Source organism: Micrasema longulum, unplaced genomic scaffold, assembly GCF_059751315.1.
Source record: "Micrasema longulum isolate JH-2025_06_02 unplaced genomic scaffold, ASM5975131v1 h1tg000274l, whole genome shotgun sequence".
NCBI lineage: Eukaryota > Metazoa > Arthropoda > Insecta > Trichoptera > Brachycentridae > Micrasema > Micrasema longulum.
Window position 1 is genome coordinate 590,045 of NW_028277478.1, and position 21,217 is coordinate 611,261.

General features: G+C 30.4%; 1 protein-coding gene and 2 long non-coding RNA genes across 5 annotated transcripts in view; 2 read left to right on the forward strand and 1 right to left on the reverse strand.

The window, feature by feature from the left end:
• The first annotated feature begins 9,001 nt into the window (after positions 1–9,001).
• Positions 9,002–21,217, forward strand: part of Osi24 (Protein) — a 157,092-nt gene continuing 144,876 nt past the window's right edge. For all 3 annotated transcript variants that reach the window (XM_088224247.1, XM_088224248.1, XM_088224249.1), the window contains exon 1: positions 9,002–9,314. The gene's annotated coding sequence lies outside the window, so the exon portion shown is untranslated. The remainder of the gene's footprint in view (positions 9,315–21,217) is intronic.
• Positions 12,820–21,217, reverse strand: part of LOC148282959 (uncharacterized) — a 159,871-nt gene continuing 151,473 nt past the window's right edge. Inside the window, exon 2 of the long non-coding RNA XR_015821975.1 lies at positions 12,820–12,917. This is a non-coding gene — a long non-coding RNA (uncharacterized LOC148282959). The remainder of the gene's footprint in view (positions 12,918–21,217) is intronic.
• Positions 16,607–18,245, forward strand: LOC148282960 (uncharacterized). Its single transcript, XR_015821970.1, has 2 exons — positions 16,607–16,846; positions 17,676–18,245. It is a non-coding gene; the product is annotated as an uncharacterized LOC148282960 (long non-coding RNA).

Sequence of the window (21,217 nt, forward strand, 5' to 3'; positions counted from 1 at the left end):
TCCGTCCTTTCCGAAAATGCAGTGTTTTAATTACTATCAACATTTTTGTATTGAAACTTTTTATACGTCCCTCCTACCTCCAAATTAACGTACCAGGCTTACTATTTACTGGTACATTCCCTCTCTCTCTTTCCAATGTCAAGGTTGTTCCGTTAGTTCCGTACGGGAAAGAGACAACACGATCCCATTTCACCTTCGCTCGTCATAATCGTGCGAATCGGCGCAATTAAAACTAATCTCTATTATTCTATTACGTTATTGTTTTTTATGTGAAATCAGAACACTTTTTGTCTATCTGAATATATCAGAAATGACAAAACAAAATGAATCGAATTCTGTCTAATCAGCATAAAATTATAATCACAATGTGAAAATTCGGTCGTTTTGTCGTTTTTTTTTTAATACACTAACAAACTTAGCCGGAAAAAATAATTTGTCTTAATTTGTTGCAAAAAAGAGAAAAATCATTTTTGAGGAGGGAATATGGAAGCCAAGGCATTTACAGGGCTTGAGACCTGTCACTGGCTGGTCTGAGTGGCCACTTTACGTACAGTTTTTTATCACTCACAAACCCCATATTTATTTCATAGAATTTATAAGAGAGGAAACCATTTTTTCTTAATTTTGAATTTTCCGTTTTATTTAAATCATTCAGAAGAAAAAAAATACATTAATATCTCACAAATCTAAGAAATGTAATTTTCCCGTTAAATCCATGTATTATTTAGCATTCTGCCTATGTTTAGCTAACCGCATTTCCATAATTCTTCCATCTGTTGATTTTTGTCATGCGAAAAATTAAAAACCTTTTTAATGTTATTTGTGTTTTTTTCTTTTTATATACTTTTTTTGGCTTGTATACAAAATTTCAATTTTTTCAACGTTTTTGATAAAAAAAATTAACCTGTATTGGGTGTGCGCATATTTTGTTAATTAAAAAAAATGATTTTATTTTGTACTAGTTCAGTATGTATATATACATCCATGTAATTTTTAAACTTTTTCAATTTTCTTTCCCAGATTGCATAATGTAAACATTATTTTGAATTTATTTCCATGCCTAGTATTCTGTTTATTCTGTTATTTTCAAGTATTTTTCATACCCTTTTTAATTTGTAGTATATCATAATTTTAATTTTTCTGCTTTTGTTAAATAAAATTATAGTTTAAAATTTAAAAACGTCTCTAAAAAAAATATTATCTGTATGTCCCTAACTGAGTTTTTTTAAAAAAAACTCCTTGGGAATATTGTATATAATTATGTATAATATGTTTTCAATATAATTAAAAAAAAAATTTAAAAAAATGTGGGTGAAATTCATCAGGCTGAACTTTTTCTCTTACTAGGCAACGCCTGAAAGTATAAAATTTTCATTATATATATCTTATACTAGTTAATTAAACCAAACGGGCACCGTGGTGCAGTTGGTTAGACGGCCAACTGTGAATCTGGCGTCGCGGGTTCGATTTCCGCCAGTAGCCAGAATCAAATTCAAGAAATATTTTTTTTCTCAATTGGTCTGGGTGTAATGGTGTATTTTTCATTACCTCCTACCATATCCCCTCTATTATACCTGCTGACAAGCCTCAAAATAGAAGCTTAGCGGGTTTTTCCCTTTCAAAAAGAGGTTTAAAAACCCTAGGGAGGAAATTCAGCCTGTTTGCAAACATTTGTGCGTACTCAAAACATAAATGATGACTCCCCTTTCTCTTATTTTCTTGTGATCTTATTTTTTTTTGCGTATTTAACGGATTGTACGTTTCACAATAGAAAGGCATTATTAAAGAGAGGTTTTTTTTACTCAGTTTTATTAGTATCTTTACTTATGAAAGTATAAAGAACTGATAAAAATCTCAAATCATTTATTGAGTAAATAAAATAACAGTAATGGAAAATGACGGTATAACTACAAATAAAATAAAATAAAAACCTTTTAAAAGTTAGTTTTTGTGATGTAAATTTATACTTATTATTCTTCGATAATTTGATCTATTAGAAAGGTATGTTTTCCATACATGACTTTCCCTAACCGCAGATTTATAATGAACTTGTGGTGATATTCATCGGAATGTTTATCTTACTGAAACCATCTGTTTGTTTTATGGTCTGTGTCGATGAATAATACAGTTCTTGGTGTGAAATAGAACTAAAATCCTAGAGAGTGATAGTTAAAACCACTGTTCGAAGGATATAATATCGCTTTATTATATTTATTTATTTATTTAAACGCCTTTTGGACTTTTACACGTTTTTACATACATATATACAAATAAAGACAGACATGTATTTTACAAAGAAGTATCAAAAATTAAATTAATGATCCTTAGAAAAAAAAGAAAAAGATAAAAAAATATGATCTTTACATATTAGTATAAAAGTGGAAAGAAGAGAAGTGCATTTTTAAATACGAAGACAGAAATGCATTTTACACAAAGAAAAGAGCAAAAAATAAAAATGAATTTAGAAGAGAAAGAAAAAAAAATACATATTAGTAGAAAATATGGGGATACATAATTAAATATACATATATTGCAGTGGGGAACAAGAGTATATTTTTTCGTATAGGTTGTATTAAAATAATCTTAAAATTAGAAGAAGTAAGAAAAATACTTTTCAGGAATGCATATATAAGTCAATAAACGGTAAACAATTGAAATCGACATAGTATTATTTAGGTATTACAATTTAAAGATAGTAAATTGATACACTGCCTTTTAAAATTCAAAAGTTTATCGAGGCTATACTGACAGAACGCATTAAGCCAACAGTCTTTATATATTTCTAATATTTTTACATATTTGTGCAAGATGTTGATTTTGAAATTTATGCTTTGCCTCGAATAAAGACTATTATTTCAAAACTTTGAAAAAAAAATGTTTTGGGAAAAGTAAAACGTTGAAAAAATAAAAAAGCTTTGGTTGTGATTATTTCGAAACTTGTTTTAATGACATAATGCATTCTGTCAGTAAAGGCTGTATATATTACTTTAAGTTAAATAAATGAATTTAAAATGAAATGAAAATGCGACATGGCGGGTTACAAATAATATAACGTTAATCAACTCTTAAAAGACTGTGGTAAAAAAATACTTTTGCGCGCGGTGATGTAACATAGTGTTACCGCTAGTAAAATATGGTTTGTTCTAAAGTTCAGACATTTAAAGAAAAATTAACATGGAAACATACGGTTTAATAGTTCCTTTTCCATAATTTATGTAACTAAATGATACAGTAATGATACAGTATTAATATATAGTGCCCCAAATTGGGCAGAGGTTCATGACAAAGCTAACAAAGATATGATGAGGGTAAACAATTGGTTGAACGACAATTTGCTTACTCTCAATGCAGAAAAAACAAAGTTTATCTGTTTCAGCCCATCTTCGGTGGGACAACCAAACTCCGGGTATGAACTAAAATTACATAATTGCATAAATAATGTAAATTGTAAATGTACACTATTGGAAAATGTCACTAGTGTAAAATATTTGGGTTTAAAAATAGATAAATTTATGAGATGGAACCTACAAACTGAAGAAATTTCTAATAAAATAAAACGTTTGATTCATTTTTTCATACCTTTAAGAAATATACTAAGGATTAAAGAACTAAAACAATTGTATCATGGATTGGTAAATTCAATACTAACGTATGGTCTGATTGGCTGGGGAAGCTGCACTAAAACGACTATGGCTTCAGCAGCTATAGCTCAAAAATCAGTGTTAAGAGTTATATTAAAAAAACCATACCGATACCCGAGTGATTCGCTCTTCAAAGAATTTCAAGTGCTGGATATTCGTCAACAGTATATATTGAGGTCAGTAGCGGTCACACATCTCAACAGGGAAAAATACGCAAGGGTTTGTCATGTTCATAATACTAGACACTCCAATAAGGATCTGATTCTACAGAGAGGAGTCAATACTTTTTTAGCTCAAAGGCAGCAATATTATATAGGCCCGAGGGTATATAACCTTATCCCAGTTTCGTGGAAATGTGGTGGGATTGCCAGGCTGAGGAAGGTGTTGACTGCATTCTTAATCCATATTGGTCGGAGGGAGTCAGAGAATTTGTTGTCCGATGTAGAAGGACGTAAGCTGGTTGCTTGTTTTAATAGTAATGACTTGGGACTTAGGATATAGAGATTTTGGTATTATTTATGTTTTCTCTGGATATTCATTGTTTACCTTTAAGACTGAAAAAGCACACATTATGATAAAACTGTAAATACTTTTAAATATCATTGTAAAATACATAATTTACTGCCTTAGAACGGGGAAGCTATCCCTAGTTAGGCAGTTTAGATGAACCAACAGCAAAAATAAAAAATATGTATGCTTACTGTTACTACTGAAATAATTTGTTTTATAAATAATTACTTGTATATTGCTGTAATAAATATGTAAAATAATAATAAAAAAAATAAAAAAATATATATATTATTAAACTATGTTGTAGCAAAATAAAGGTAAAATCATAAATACGCTGCTCTCATTACGCGCGTGCGTTCCCTATCACTGTCATAAACCGACCGAATCTGTCACTGTTTTACACAACACCCGTCGCAAAAAAGCGTCTCTGTCTTCTTTATTATGAGTTCTATCTTCGCTCTTTCTATTATACATATTTGTTACTAATTTAAACGAACATTCATTCTTCGCGTTGTCAGGATTAATATTTTTTGTATTAACATTCAGTATAGTTATACAAATTTTACTTCCCCAATCTGATGTAAAAATGTCCATTTGAAGATTTTAAAAAATACGATTTCATCATTTAAAGAAATAAGAGAGACATATCAAGTCTTGTATCTTTTGTTGACTACTGTGACAGCACATCGAAGCTCGGGAAACTACTGGTGTCTAATAGTGTAGTGTACTGGCTCTTGATTATTGGTCTGCGTGATGTGTTAAATTATCTGTCTCGCTCGTAAACATGTCTGTGGTATCAAGAACGTAAAGAATATGTGAGACAATCGTATATTTGGTACTCTTTTACTTCGTACACCGCAATTTTCGACACGTTAGTTGTATTGGTGATTTATCTCCGATTTTTTTTTAATGCTTTTTTTGTGTTCATCAAGTATTTATAATGTAATAATATATTATTTTAATCAAAACGTAATTGTATAAAGGAGGAATACCAAAAATTTTAACTCAGTATTCAAAATATTTAAAGATATTTCATATTAATTATATGCGATGTATGCGGGCTACACATAACCGGGAAAATAAAGTTAAATAACGCTCAAGAAACGTTTCCTTTCCATTCCTTGATATTTCCTTATTTTATCTTTCTTTATTCCTAGTTCCCAAATACTTATATTCCTATTTTTGTGTCTATTTTGTTATATGTTCTCTCGAATAAATTTTGAAGCATTAATTGTTTAAATATTGCTTTTGTGTATTTTATTAGTTGGTTGGAAGAAATGGATATTTGGAAACAAAAGCCGCAAAAAGACATATATGTTTATTCAAGAAGTTCAATGAAAATAAAAACATTTAAAAATAGGTTCAGCGGGTTATGAATTATATGCTTCAATTAAGTGCCTTGACATGGGCTGTGCTCAGTGAGGTGTTCACAAAAAAGAAAAAAAAATGAATAGATTTTACTATACCAATTATGTGCACGTATGTATGTTTGAATATGTAAAAAAAAAAAAAAAATATAGAAAATTAAATAAAAATAAACGAACTGTATCTCTCAACTCTAGCAGTCTGCTCACTTAGAGAGACATTTAAAATAATATTTGTTCAAATCGGGTTGTGGTCCCGTGGCTCGGATCAAAGGTCCGTCTAACTTTTAATATGGAAACTTCACTGGTCCATTAGAATTAAGTCCAATTGTGTAAAATATTAAACTTTGTAACTGTACTGTATGTTTCCTGAATAAAAGAAAATAAAAAAAATAAATAAAAAAAATAAACTTTCAGAGTAATTATTCGCTAGTCAGCTCTATTGTATAAAGAAAAAGCATTCCAAATTTTTGTCATAATTCAACATCTATAATTCTTCTGTATGCAACATTGATTATAAACATCGTTTATATCTTTTTTGTAATTTATTTATGTTATTCTAAAAATAGTATTGTTCAAAATAAAATAATCTATTCTAAGACGTCACTCCCCATTATGTACACAAGAATTGTTTATTTCTTTTACGTAATGGGAAAAGTCAATGTAAATACATGTAAAATAAATTAAACAACTTTGTTTTTAACCACTAATTTTTATTTTTCACCGACCGGTTTCAAAACAAACAAGCTTCTTTGTCAAGGTTTACGTAACTAATGAATTGATTCCTTTTTATTTTATTTCTATCATGTTCACTAAATACTACGCGTGAACCCAGTAAATCAAGTGGTTTTTTTTTCTCTTTTTTTTTTCTCTTTTTTTTTCTCTTACACGAGTATTATTCTGGTAGTATCTGATATCATTATTTTCGAAGTAAGACAGGAGAGGACTAAAAGAAATACTGTTTATTTGGTTATTAATTATCGTTTTCTTATTATGAATCGCTTTTTTAATTTCTAAGATTTCTAAGTTGTCTAATTTTAATATTTTATTTTCAACATGAAGTACTTTTAATCCAGTGTCTTTATTAAAGCTATGATTATTTTCTATCAGATGATTTGCGAATTCAGAAAAATTATTATTATTTAAGCATCTTAAGTGTTCTCTTACTCTAATATTAAAGTTTCTTTTTGTTTTTCCAATGTAGATTGAATCGCAATCATTACAATTTAATTGGTTTATTCCAGATATTTATGGATATTTATGGACTTTGTCTTTGTGATTTTTTAACAATGTTCCTTTATTATTAGTTGTGTAGAAAGCCGGTTTAATGTTTGATGGTAGGGAATTTATTAATCGTTTTGAAAAAATGTCATTTTTAATAAGAATCCGCCTCCATTGTTTACGTGGGTTTGCTTTATTTACTGTGGGAGTCGAATATAAATATTTGTTTATAAGTTGGCGTTTTTGATTTTGATTTAATATTTCATCAACTAAGTTCTCATTATATCCATTATTATTAGCAATCTGTTTTATTGTATTAAGTTTAAAAAAAAATTAATATCATCTAGTGGAACGTGAATTAACCTATGTATCATTGAATGGAATGCGGAATGTTTATTGGCAATTGGATGATTTGAAAAATTATGAATAATTGTGTCTGTATATGTTGGTTTACGGTGTATATCGAAATCATTTTTTTTATTTTTTATTGTTAAAGACAAGTCAAGAAAGTTAAATTTTTTATCTTTTTCTATTTCTTAAGTAAATTTTATTTTTTTACGTAATGAATTTAGGAAATTTAGAAATGTCTGAAGTTCTTGATCCGACCCTGTAAATAAACAAAAAACATCGTCCACAAAACGGCGCCATAATTTGATACGTTTGAAAAGTGGTGTTGTGCTTAAAAATATTTCATTCTCCAGTTCATTCATAAATATGTCAGCAAATAACTGACTAGACGGTTGACCCATTGGACCCACCAAAAATTAGTGGTTAAAAACAAAGTTGTTTTATTTATTTTATTATAATGAATAACCACAAAGTTAGTGCTTCAAATATAAACTTTATAGTAAATATATGTATTTGATTAATGTTAAAAAAATGTATTAAGTTGTAATATTGTATTTTTATTTGTTATAAATAAATAAAAAAAATTTGAAAATTTAAGAAATAAAAAAATAAAAAAAACTATCAGACAAAACTAAACAAAAGACTCAGACAATCTTTTTAAAAGATGTAAAAAATATTCTTTTGAACAACAGAGTATGAATATAAAATGTTTATATTATTTTTGTTTAAAAAAAATATAAAAAATATATATATATATATATATATTAATTTAAAAGGGTGTTTTCAGACTAGAATATTTCATTTTCCCGTGACTGATACCCGAAGCGCAAGACTGATCTATACCTTCATGTTACAAAAAAAATATCAAGATACGCTGCGATTGGTGCAGTGCCCTATGCACCATAAGGTGCGGAAAGGAAATAATGATGATGTTATTACTCTAATGTCAAACCCCACTCTACTCCAATTTGATTCCCATTTTATAATAGCAAGTCATTTAAACTCGTTAAAAATGATACCTGAAATATTTGGATAAATAATTACAACTATAGTAGGACCAATTTAATAGGTCACATTTGACACTTCATCAAAATTCAACAATATAATCTTGTGAGGACGGTAATAAAATATTATTTAATTTTTCGAATTAAGAACTGCACAATTGCTAAACTTTTTTTAGTTATTTGTATATATTATACATATTTATTGTAATAATGAGAAAAGAAGGTAATTTTACGATATACTTTCACTAATAAACCATTCTAAACTTAAAAAACTTTTTCTGTTCCTAACGTCGTTACAATGTTGCATCAGTAAACCCTTTTTCTTTTAAAACACTAGGGATGTTACCCAGAAAAATCGAATGTTGATAGTTTGATTAAATTATGTACTTATCTTATTTTGCTCCTTAAATTTACGAAAGAAAATAATAATGGGACAGGGATTTGACTTTTGATTTTTAAAATAAAATTACAGTACCTATAAGTACTTTTTCATAGTAACTGAATTCAATTCACATATATTATGTTTGAAGTCCGAATCGATTCATCAACTTTAATCGATGTTTTTAAGCAGGTCACCTCACTATGAGGCTAAAACCGACAAATGTCAAATTTGACCTATTAAATTGGCCCTACTATAAAATATTTATTTTTATCAACAAAAAAAAAATACCTATAAAAATCAAAAAGTAAAATTTGTTTTAATTTAACGTCATAATTATAAGTTTAATAAACAAATCACATCGTTATGCTAACAAAGTATCCAATTTATTATGTAAATTCGATGTTTAATTGACCAATAACACGATTAAGACCGCTAAAACGCGTCCACTATTTTTATCAAACTTTCAAACCTTACCTAATTTCAATCCCCTCTCTTTTACAAATGCATCATTCTCGTACAATCGTCTAGACCAGTCTTCCAACAGTCTTAACCGGTCGGCCGTTCTGTTATGTGAACCCGCGTATAACGAGATAAGCAGCCCGCATTCTCGGTAACACACTATAACATAGCTATTAAGTCTTCTTTCTGGATAAAAACATCCAGGTAGGCTCTACTTTGGCACAGTTTGGATGCGAATCTTGATCGCAGATGTGCAGCGCGGCACAGTATTGAAAAAGAGTTGAGAGCGAAGTTTTGAGTTGAGTTCGTAATATAATCACTGTGACAAGTGCAAAGCATGTGATCTGGAGTTATCAAACGGACACCTAATTCATTAAAATATTTGGTGAGTTCAAATTTATCATTTGCCAGCATTTCCGTGTTTGTTTATTTACCTGTTGAGCCACGGAAAAGGTGCGTACCTTGCGTAAATCGGAATCGGCTTATCAGCAGAGAAAGCAGTATTTTGTCTTATTCCAACTTTGTCAACTTCAATAAAAAAAGTATCATCACTGAATACGTAATGATCTCAACTGAATAATTATCAAGCATCAATTTAGATATAAAATTTAAAAAAAAATGAACAATATTTTGAGCTTGTCGAAATTTCCTGGGGAGTTGTTCAAATTAACATATTACAACAGAGATAAATAGATGCCTAGTACGTAGGAGAAATAATTCAATTAAAAGAATGTCACCCGCATAAATATAGGTTTAAGCTCTTTAACTTCACAAACATCAACAGATGAAAGAATTGAAGGAATATAGATGCTCAAAAATGAAAAAAGTGAATGTTACACAGTGTTTAAAGTGGCCACTTAAACCAGCTATTGACTGTAGTAGATGCCTAGACTTCTATATTACCTTCTCTTAAATGTTCTTCATCTCTGTTGTAATATGTCAATTAAAATTAATGCATCTCAGCTTGCACTTATATATAACATAGAAATTGTTTAATCTCCCACCAGTCTGACGATATCGATCACAACGAAACCAGTCTGACGATATCGGTCACAATAAAACTGGCTAAAAAAATATAAATAAAAGTGGAAAAAAAGTATTTACGTATTTTTATTATTATAATTAATAAAACCTCAAATTAATTATTATTAAGTACATCCGCTGGCCATTTGTCAGCAGTTCTAAATAGTTTTTGCTTCTTGCTATCAATTTTATGAAGGAATATGGTCAATATTTTCCAATTCTAATCCACAAACAATATAGTTTGACGCCCTAAGAGAGACACGAGAAAAAATTATGAAAATTGAGGAACGTGGAAATCTAGGCATTAATAGGGTCTATGATCTAGCATTGGCTGGTTCTAGTTATAATGTTTACGAAGTCACCGCAATATTATGTGGCCTTATGCAGAAACTAATTCGTTTCGTAAAATCATTCGTATCATATGAGAGGAAACGAGATAGAAATATGGTTTTGATTGCGTGAGAATGAAATGGATATATGATGAACGAACAAACTTACGAAACAAAATTGTAACATAATGAGCCTGCAAAAGTAGTATATATTATATTTTGTCATAACAGGCGGGCTTTTATATTATTAATGCTTTCTTAAAAGCAACTTTTCGGTGAAGTTTTTGATATATATATTATTTACTAATGCAATCGACATTTTTTTTACCTAGTATATAAACGCTTAAATGATTATTCATCTCTTCATAAAAGATACAAATGTTTCAACAGAGATGGAGTTCATGTTAATACTCAGCCTCGATCAATTTACTTTATTTTTACTTCAATTTATTTCTTTAATAATAATTTAAGAATATTCCTTACTTCAAAAATGATTTGAAGCATTTAAAACATATAAAAATGCATGTTCTTTTGTTCCAAACACCGGAGAAAATATTATGCTAATTGAATCATTTGTTTACTAGTTGTTTTGTTCAGTATTTACAAAGTAATGTTGCTACACACATATCATTAAACTTATTCATGTTTTCATGGATCGTGGACTATGAATAACTTTCTTTTAATTACGCATCTTTTGTGACATATCAAAAAGTAATCACAAAAAAATGTAAGAAGAGTTCTTATTTTGTGAAATCTGTTTTAACGGTACGTTTGTTGTAAAAGAAATTAAACCCCGCTTCGTGATCTAGTAATTAGCGCATTTGCTTACATTATTAATAAAACCATGTACAGTATTATTCTGACTCAGAAAAATGGGGGTCAGTGCTATATAAGTCCTTGGCGTCACTGCGACCTCAAAGCTCAGTTTTTAAAAAAGCCTCGCCACTAAGTGGAGGGCAAGAGTTTTTATATTGTTTAATTTCCCTTTGCAAGTCCAGATCCTCAAAGTATCGGGCTATTTGGTAGAGAGTTAGTGCTCTAGCATCCTCAGGTTTAACCAGTGGTCCTCCAAGGATGCGAATTCTTTTGTGATATAAAGCGTCATATTTACATAGACAGTGTTTAGGAGTTTAATTGTTTACACTGAAAATAATATATTTTACATGAAATGCATACAACATAAAAAATACAATTATTTAAAAAAAGTCAATTTCCATTTTCCACAATGGTTGAAATAGGTTATTAAAAATTACATTATATCCCAGCAATAAAATAACACCGTTTTCTTAGAAAAGTGGTATGGTTCCGCAAATTGCAAAGGGATAATAATTATTCCCATTTTAAGATAGAGCAATCTCTCAATCTGTATTCATTAGAGAAACGTAGAAATGAGATGGACTTTATTTGTGTTTTCAAAATACTTAATGATATAAGTGATGTCCCATGTTTGTTGCAATAAATTTCTTCTCATGTTCCCAACCATATCTATAGAAGTAAAAAAGTGCTATTTATCAAATCTTCTAAGAGCAACTTTTGGTTTTATGCCCCAATATGGTGAACGTATTGATAAGTTGATTCGTCACACAAATTGGAATTCTTTGGAAGTTATCTCCTTGCTTTTCGTAGATCTCTCCGCCATTAGAACGATTTGGGATGAAAATAGATTGGCAAGAGTTAGCTTAAAGTTTTATATCTTTATTTTGTTTTTAATTATACTTCAATTATCTGTCGTAACAAACTAAGGCAGAATATAAATACAATAAATAAAATAAGTTATAAACATAATAATAACTTACATTACTAAACAAGTATAATTTTCCTTAACATAACGTCACTAGAGTTGGTTCTGCAGTGCAGATAAGGAAACACCTATACACAATATATGTGAATGTAATGCTTTACATCATGAAAGAAGCCTCATCCTCGGGGGACTACTGGTCAAACCTGAGGATGTTTAAGAGCTCGCTCCCTGCCTAATAGCCCGATACTTTACAGATCTGGGATTGAAGAGAGAGATTTAGGAAAATATAAACTCTTGCCTTCCACACAGTAGCCAGGCTCTTTATAGACCTGGGCTTGGAGCGCGAGAATTATTTGAGGGGACCCGTCACAATAGTTCTGAGTTCACAATAGTCTGAGACGTCTCTTGCATAGCACTGATCCCCACCACTAAAAATAAGAATAATAGGTACATAAAAAATATTGTTTATAGTTTGTCTAAAAAGGTTAGGAATCATAAGGATAATACTAAAATAGAGCATTTTTTTACCGATTGCTCAATAATAATGGTCATCATCATTCCATGTCCGCTCCTTAGTTGGAGCATACGGTATCCACAAAGAGCCTTTATGCATCTCTCTCGGCTACTAGCTCCTTTGTGTCCTTCTAAGTCAGGTTCTCGTCTGACATAAACTGACGAACAGTCAGCAGTGGACTTCCAGGACGTCAAGAACCTGACGCCTCGTTAAGTAGGCAAGCGTGGTTAAGGCTCTCAAGAAGCATCCTCAGTTTATGCCAAAGCTAGCCATATTGCCTCCGCTTGACGACAGTTGTCACTGAAGTTTCCGCGTCCGTTTTTTTTAACTTTATTCTTCACAAAGTCAAACCACCGCGCACCCGAGATTCTTTTTAGACACCTATTCTTAAAACTCAGAATTTTGCTGTTTTGGGCCCCAGAGAGGTGCCACAATTCGCATCCGCAGAGAAGAATATGTGTTAAGTAGGCGTTATAAAGGTGACATTTCATTTTCAATTTCTAGACACCCTTCATACTGTTGAATGTGGCACCTGCTACTTCTAACCGCACTCCCAGTTATTTTTAAAAGCTGCTTTTTTCTGTAACATATACTCACAGATATTTGAAACTTTCGACCCTTTCGATGATTTAGTTTTACAGAGTTAGGGAATTTCATGCATCAAGGCACAAAGCATTTTAAAGTATATGGGTTTTTGCATTATCGATTTTTAAACCCATGCATGCGGAGTACCTATTTAGCTTATCTACTGCGTCGTGAAGAACCTCGACTAAATCGTCAATTATAACCGCATCATTGGCATAATTTAAGTAGCAGAGTTTTTGGGAAAAAGAGATGGAATTCTTTGATCTAGTATAATTGACTGTCTAAGGATGAAGTCTGTAAGGATTATAAAAAGGAACGGTGCAAGGACACAACCTTGGCGAACTCCGGTGGTAACCTAAAACCAATCTGTGACAACATCGTCTATTCTGATTCGGTATTTGCTACTTGATAATGACACAATAAAAATGAGAAAATATATAAATTTAATTGAAAAAAGTAAAAGGAACCTTTATAAGAAAAACAAAAGGAAGTTCTCTGTTATTGTGGATGTAGGATATAGAACTATTCAACCCATTAACGCAAATTTCGTTTAAAATAGTCAAATTTAGAACATAATTTTAACTATAGTAAAGAAAGATACTTCAGAACATTTGATCATCTTGTTGATTTCAGGGCAACGCAGGTAATAGGGATGATTTTTAGAAAACTGTGGTATAACGAGTATTTACCAACATCGCAGTAATAAGCTCAAATCAAGGAGGCGTGACGTTTCGCAAATAAAATGTTTTCAAGTTAACTTCCCACATTTTCAAGCGTCGCTGACTCCGACTATTAAGGCTTTGAAACGAGCGTTTTGCACGCGCCGAAGTGCAAATTGTTTAAAACAGTTCAATGAAACTTCAAAAATTATGTGCAAGTAACTTTTATCATCTTCCGTGACGGTAAAGATATAGTTGTGAGTGTAATAGACCAGAACTCAGAAAAATCATTTTCAACTCGACGTTTAATCTCAGGTAGACAGACTCAGTTTGCAAAAATAATCAAGTTGGAATAAATCTATCTCATTGTGAATGGAATAACTCGTTCAATTTAAAATACCTTTTGTTTCCAAAAGTTTTTTTTGCACTTAACCATATTATCGTTCCTGGGCCGCTATTAAAGTGGAAAGTTAAGGACGTTACTCCTTCATTATGACATCATAGTTATAGATAAATTCTCCCAAACGATCACGAAAATACACTAGTACCCCACGATACACATATCTGCGCATTTAAAGTGCCAAAGATTTTGTTCCACCCAGCAATTTTTACTTTGATTACGATTAATTTAAATTTTGATTCGTTCTGAGGATGGCGCTTTTTTTTTTAAAGCCAGTCTCAAAACGAAGGGGAATTTTTTTTTTGAATTAGAATTAAATTTTAAAATAACGGTCAGTTTTAAAAACTAACGGCTAGATGCAGATATAATGTGGCTAGATTCTGTTTTATTGACATAAAGCGGCATCTAGCCGTAAAAATAAAATCAATTCACAAAAACTATTTAATTATTACATTTTTTCTTTACTTTTACCTAAATTTAGATAGAGTCGGCTTGTAATACAAAATTAGATGGAGATATTCGGAAATTTAACTTTTTAATTCCTGGACTTATTCCCTTCTACAAAATGTTTTTATTCTCTGTAGTAATAAATTTCATATTTTATGCCTTAAAAAGCCTGAAATCTGTCTACTTCACGTTTAATGTTTGCGAGTCCTTGAAAAACCTAATATCCTTCAACATGTTACGTTGACTAATATATAAACAACCTGAAAGTTTATTGAAATGTAATATGACAATATTCAATGAATTTGCCGTGTAAAAAGTTTGATTTTTCTACTGTCCAAAGGTTTAAAGTTTACCACGAAAAATAGGGATTATTTTACCAAAGTGGAACATTTCCACTCCCTTGTTGAATAAGACCTTACAATACAAGGGCATTTTCCTACTCACGTACTCCTGGGATCTCACTCTTTGTGCTAGAATATCGCATCCCCCGTTAAGGGTGCCATAAGTAGAAAAAAATAGTTTTTAAAATAAAGTATCACATTCAATACGATTTGACTGCCACAACTAAAAAAAATACTATAACCGCCTACGGAGTGCATAAATACACACTTCAATGATATTTATTTATAATCTATCACAGTTATAGCTATTCAAACTAAACGTTTTAGGTAGGAAAGAAGAAATTGCCTTTAGGCAATTTATACCCTTGCCGTTATGTGTTATAATAATAAATATATGAATTATTATGAAAATAAAACTTTGTTTTTAGTGTTACATAATTTTTATTCTTGTACAAGAACACAACTACAGTTTTGGGAGAGCACTCCTCAAATCGACGGGTGAAACAAAACTTTTATACAATCGTTAGACTCCCGATATATTTATTATGTTTCAAAATTCGAAAAAAAAAAAAAAAAAATGTTTTGATAGTTGTTATTGAATGAATATTACGTAAAATTAGATAAGGTCAATGGTTTTATATGAATCTATGGTAAAAAAATTACTTATTTCAAAATTTTATTTTTTTTCTTTCTCAGTTTGTCGCATTTAGACTTGTGGCACTTCAAATGGGGGCTGCGAAATGTGCGTGTAATTAGTATGGTATTTTCAGAGAATATTTACCTTGAACTTTGTTTAATCAATTATATGTAAACAGTATAAGTATACAACCACTTGCGGACTGTTAATGTCTACCGGTTGCATATTATGTGTTTTTTGATTACCTTATTTTAGCACAGAAATGCTAAGGCTATCAGATAACAGAGAATTCTTTCGGGCAGCTTTCTCGTTTGGCAACAAGGAATTTTTCCATATACGTGGCACCGCCATGGAGACTTAAGCTATGGTTTCCTAAGACAGCGGTACCGTCACAAAGCGGCCGTCACGGGACGGCGGATGACGTCATTAAAACGTTGACTATGTAAATCAATGGCGCCGGTTTCCTAGAGAGCGTTGACCGTGAACGTAACGTCGAAGCAACGGTGCCGCCATTTGCAGGACGGCCGTCACAGCGGTGCGAACTGTTTTCGAACGGTTTTTGTCGCGAAGCGGTTACCGTTTAGCTGTCAAAATGAGTGCAAACGTGCTGCGGAATGTTGAAAATGACGAAATATTGATTAATTTTGTAAAAATCATGACGATTTATGTAATGGAAGGGCAAAGACTATTAAAAAGTCGAGTTGAAACAAAGTTCGTGAAGAAATATCGGGACAACGCTTGAAATATTAGGTATGTACTAAAATGTAAATAACAATAGAATCATATAAAAATAACAGAGCAAATGTTTATAAGCTACAAGAAAAAAGCTAAGCATCTATCATAATGTTATTTTTCTAATTCAAATCATTTATTATAACATTGTTTATACGTAATAGATTCCAAGGAATCCTAACCTATTTATTGTGTCTGCAGATAATTGGTTGAATTCTGTATTAAAATTTCGTAAGGTATCCAAAGTGAAATGCTTTTATTGGATTCAATTATCCTTTTATTTTTTTTATTTACAAGGGTGTAAAATGTGACGCATTTTGTCTTGTAAGGACATTATCAAACTTTTTATTAGGTTACCTTACCAAATCCTAACCTATTTTGAAGTTGACATTTTATGAAATAACACACAACATTTCAGATTAAAAGTCACATGGGTGTGATTTAAAATAAGGAGTTCTCCATGAATATTAAAGAGCCAAGAAAAATGCCTGGAACATAATCTTAACAGAGTAAGTTTGATGAATTTTGAATAAAATATGCCCTTTGAACATGAAATGAATACAACAAATTTGTCGATGGATACAAATAAGTATACCAATGTAATTCTTGTATAAACATTACTATAATATTTTTTCTGCATTAATTATTACATTTATTTATTCTAGAAAGCTACAAACACCAAAGAGTAGTCACCAATATAAACAATTTTTGTTACAACTGAGAGGGAAAACATTTTTGAGAAGGGAATACTGAATTTGCGTCGTAGGTGAATTGGTTCAGGCGAATAAATCTCACCCAAATGATAAAAGTTTCAGCTCTTTTACTTCACAAAAGAAAACAGATGGAAGAGTTGAGGAAATGTGATGTTAAAACATAGGCAGAATGGAGAATGTTACAATGTGTAAAATGCCTACTTAAACCAGCCTATGACAGAGCATAAGCCCTGTAAGTGCCTAGACTTCCATATTCCCTTCTCGAAAATGTTTTCCCTCTCTGTTGCAACAAATTTAGAACTAGATAACTCCCTAGGGAGGAAATCCAGCCTGTCTGCAAACATATGGACATACTCAAAACATTGTTTTTAATGAGTAAACTTATGGCACAGAAAAACAATTAAATGTAGACATACTTGGGACTTATTAATACATTTGTTCCAGGATTCTTATCACCGAATTCAATTAAATAATATGGTATGTAAATGAGCTCCCATTTATATTTGAGACAAGTTCAAACTCGTTTTATAGCAACTCCATAAACACCAGTAATAAGTTCTTATTTAGATACATAAGGTAGGTTGCAATAACTTTCCTGTATATTCATTGTGAATTTTATTTTCAGAATAAGTACATACTACAAAATTATTTTCACCCAAGTGCAGATCAAGATACGAGTAGTGAGAGGGTAGATACTCTCCCGATAGTACTACTAGATTTGCTGTGCGAGTCGAACTCAAATGTTTGCCAGCAGAAATTACTAGGCTCCCGAGCGATTTCTTCACTGCCTCAACATGCAAGGACAAGGGGACATTCGTCAACGACCTACGACTCAGACTCGCAGACATCAGACAAACACCAGGCATCCACCACAGTCCAAAAAAAACCTTTATCCACAAAGAACTTCTCAACACGAGCCACGTATTTATATTTACTGACTGCCACAGAAGACCATTCCAGAACGCCATACAATGTAGAACAGACGGGAGACAAGACTTTCTGAAATCTACCTTCACTATTGTGATGGAAAAATCCAATGACACCATACCCACAGCAGTACTTACTTCGGACTTACCAGATCCACCTCCAGGAAGGCAGACACTCCCCTGAAATGAACACTTCCCAGAATAATACTGATCATAAAAACAAAAATGTACTAATAAATATGAGCAAACTATTTTTACCTGGATGCAAATTATGTTTTAAATACCTCTTATGAATGTACACATTATTGTAATTCCATTTTGTATTATAATTTTATATGTATTCTTCTCCGTTTTTTAGATCATGAGAAATGTAGTTTATACTCACATAATATATTTTCTATTACATAATATTTATGTAAATTTAGGATTATAATGAAAAATCCTCAAGTATGCTATACTAAAATGATTTCGTGTTTAGCATTAGGTCTTATACTCATATATATACATATAACTCATAAAATATTAGTTCTTTATACAAATATGAACCAAACTTTTCTTCTTTAAATATCTCTTTGTAAAAAGAGATATTTAAAGAAAAAAAGACAATAAATTTAAGTTAATTTAAAAAAACATCTTAAAAAAATAATAACATATTGTGGTAAAAAAAGCAATATATTATTTTTAAATGCTATTCTAAAAGTAATTCAAATAAGTTTAAAAATATAAAACCAGCAGTGGAAAAAGAAAGAATAAAAGTCTTTCAAGTGAAATGTAAAAGAGCATCAGAAATTCAAATATATTAAAAAAATATTTTGTACTTTCTCCAGCCTGTCAATATAAGTAATGTATTGTGGATTCCAAATTATGGATGCAAATTCTAGGTGAGTACTTACATAGCTATAATAGAGTAATAATGAATTGATTACAATGTCTGCTTTGTAATGACAAATGTATTCTTTATGTTTGTTGTTACTATGTAAAATACTATATTATATTTTGACAGACTAATAAAATGAATTTAATTATGATTCAAAGAGGTTGGACATATACTTGTATGATAGGGAGCAGATGATATTCCTAAAGAGTTAAAAGTTATACAATACTGTGTTGTGGGGTATATAAATTATTAGTTAAACGCTGAAGACATTTTGGTTTCGAACTTACAGTTTGTAGTTATGTATATTATTACATATGAAAGTTATAAGTATATATTATGGTGTCTGTAAAAAGTAAGTGTATAATAATTGTAATTTTTCAGAAGAAATCTGTACAGTTTATATATAGTAAGCAATATTAAGTTCTGATGTTCCAGTATAAATTGTTACTACAATTATTACAAGTTTATATATGTATATTAAAGAAAACGTAAAGTAAAGTGAATTCTGGTTCTTTTGTTTTACAAAAAGATATTTAAAGAAGAAAAGTTTGGTTCATATTTGTATAAAAGTACAAATATTATATGAGTTACATATAATATATGCGTATAAGACCTAATGCTAAGTAATCTCACGAAATGTAAGAAAGCATCAGAAATCCAAATGTTTTAAAAAATATGTTGTACTTTCTCCAGCCTGTCAATATAAGTAATGTATTGTGGATTCCAAATTATGGATGCAAATTCTAGGTGAGTACTTACATAGCTATAATAGAGTAATAATGAATTGATAACAATGTCTGCTTTGTAATGACAAATGTATTCTTTATATTTGTTGTTACTATGTAAAATACTATATTATATTTTGACAGACTAATAAAATGAATTTAATTATGATTTAAAGAGGTTGGACATATACTTGTATGATATGGAGCAGATGATATTCCTAAAGAATTAAAAGTTATACAATACTGTGTTGTGAGGTACATAAATTATTAGTTAAACGCTGAAGACATTTTGGTTTCGAACTTACAGTTTGTAGTTTATTTATTTATTTTATTTTATTAAATATTTGGGTAAATCATAAGAACGCAAATATTTCTTTTTTAAAAAAAATAAAAAATAAGTATTAAAAACAACAATTTTTTAACATAAAAAGACCAATTAAGTTTTCATAAATTAAAAAGATATAAACATTAAATGTGACAAAAAAATAAAAAATAGATAAAAATTTTAAGTGAGAAAAGAATAATTAGTTTTGTATATTATTACATATGAAAGTTATAAGTATATATTATGGTGTCTGTAAGAAGTAAGTGTATAATGATTGTAATTTTTCAGAAGAAATCTGTAGAGTTTATATAAAGTAAGCAATATTAAGTTCTGATGTTCCAGTATAAATTGTTACTATAATATTTACAAGTTCATAAATGAATATTAAAGAAAACATAAAGTAAAGTGAATTCTGGTTCTTTTGTTTTACAAAGAGATATTTAAAAAAGAAAAGTTTGGTTCATATTTGTATAAAAGTACAAATATTATATGAGTTACATATATATGGGTATAAGACCTAATGCTAAACAAGAAATCGTTTTAGTATCGTTATCGTTTGAGAACTTTTCATTATGATCTTAAATTTACATAAATATTATGCAATAGAGAATATATTATGTGAGTATAAACTCCATTTCTCATGATTTACAAAAAGGAGAAGAATACATATAAAATTATAATACAAAATGGAATAACAATAATGTGTATATTCATAAGAGGTATTAAAAACATAATTTACATAAAATTTTGCATACTATAAAACTATGTAATAGTACTTAATGTTTCCTAAATAAAAGAAAAAAATATTTCTTTCTCTTATTTCTGTTTACATGATATCATGATTTGTTCACCAAAACACTAGAAATTGGCCCTGTGAAGGAATAGAACGCACCAAGATCAGTTACAAATAAAAATGTAGTTATTGCATATATTATTTTTATTTAATCAAAAACATACACCTTTTATTTTATAAATTATTATGTAATGTATTTTTTAAAATTATTTGAGTATGATCTTCTTCTTCTCTGGTCTCAATCCTGGGATTGGCTGGCAGCAATTCCTTTCATTCTTCTCCTCCATTCCTCCCTGTCTTGTGCGGCTCATTTAAAGTCAACATATGATGAGCAGCGCACGTCCTCTAATAGGTCCTCCAGGTACTCTCGGCGTGGGCATCCCCTAGAATTTGTTCCCCCGGTCATCCCCTCCATTGCACATGCAGGCCTTCTTGACGTATTACATGACCGATCCATCCCGCTCGCCTTTCGGACAAGGTCCTGAGCAGGTGCCTTCCACCTTCGATTCTTTGGAGAACCT